General features: G+C 46.6%; 1 pseudogene across 1 annotated transcript; it reads left to right on the forward strand.

Annotated features, from left to right (window-relative positions):
• The first annotated feature begins 444 nt into the window (after positions 1-444).
• LOC108533405 (60S ribosomal protein L6 pseudogene) lies at positions 445-1,121 on the forward strand (annotated as a pseudogene). The gene has a single exon (XR_001886723.1). The product of XR_001886723.1 is annotated as a 60S ribosomal protein L6 pseudogene (transcript).

Genomic DNA, 1,121 nt, shown 5'->3' on the forward strand with positions numbered 1-1,121 from the left:
GAGGTCTTCCATGTTATACAAATAGATACATCTCTTTTAATTTAATTAAAAAAAATTTTTTTTAACCCCAAGGCAGAAGGCACCATCTCCTTTTATTTTATTTTATTTTGAGATGGAGTCTCGCTCTGTCGCCCAGGCTGGAGTGCAGTGGCGCGATCTCGGCTCACTGCAACCTCTGACTTCTGGGTTCAAGCGATTCTCCTACCTCAGTCTCCCAAGTAGCTGGGATTACAGGCACCCACCACCATGCCTGGTTTTTTTTTTTTTGTATTTTTAGTAGAGATGGGATTTCACCATGTTGGCCAGGTTGGTTTCAAACTCCTGACCTCAAGTGATCCCCCCTGCCTCGGACTCCCAAAGTGTTAGGATTACAGGTGTGAGCCACCATGCCTGGCCAATTCTTCCATTTCTTGTTTGAGAATGTTAAAGAATGCATCTCCAGCTCTTTCCCATCTTGCAAGATGGCGGGTGAAAAAGTTGAGAAGCCAGATACTAAAGAGAAGAAACCCGAAGCCAAGAAGGCTGATGCTGGTGGCGAGGTGAAAAAGGGTAACCTCAAGGCTAAGAAGCCCAAGAAGGGGAAGCCCCATTGCAGCCGCAACCCTGTCCTTGTCAGAGGAATTGGCAGGTATTCCCGATCTGCCATGTATTCCAGAAAGGCCATGTACAAGAGGAAGTACTCAGCCGCTAAATCCAAGGTTGAAAAGAAAAAGAAGGAGAAGGTTCTTGCAACTCTTACAAAACCAGTTGGTGGTGACAAGAACGGCGGTACCCGGGTGGTTAAACTTCGCAAAATGCCTAGATATTATCCTACTGAAGATGTGCCTCGAAAGCTGTTGAGCCACGGCAAAAAACCCTTCAGTCAGCATGTGAGAAAACTGCGAGCCAGCATTACCCCCGGGACCATTCTGATCATCCTCACTGGACGCCACAGGGGCAAGAGGGTGGTTTTCTTGAAGCAGCTGGCTAGTGGCTTGTTACTTGTGACTGGACCTCTGGTCCTCAATCGAGTTCCTCTACGACGAACACACCAGAAATTTGTCATTGCCACCTCAACCAAAATCGATATCAGCAATGTCAAAATCCCAAAACATCTTACTGATGCTTACTTCAAGAAGAAG

This window comes from Rhinopithecus bieti, unplaced genomic scaffold (genome assembly GCF_001698545.2).
Source record: "Rhinopithecus bieti isolate Rb0 unplaced genomic scaffold, ASM169854v2 scaffold_10347, whole genome shotgun sequence".
Lineage (NCBI taxonomy): Eukaryota > Metazoa > Chordata > Mammalia > Primates > Cercopithecidae > Rhinopithecus > Rhinopithecus bieti.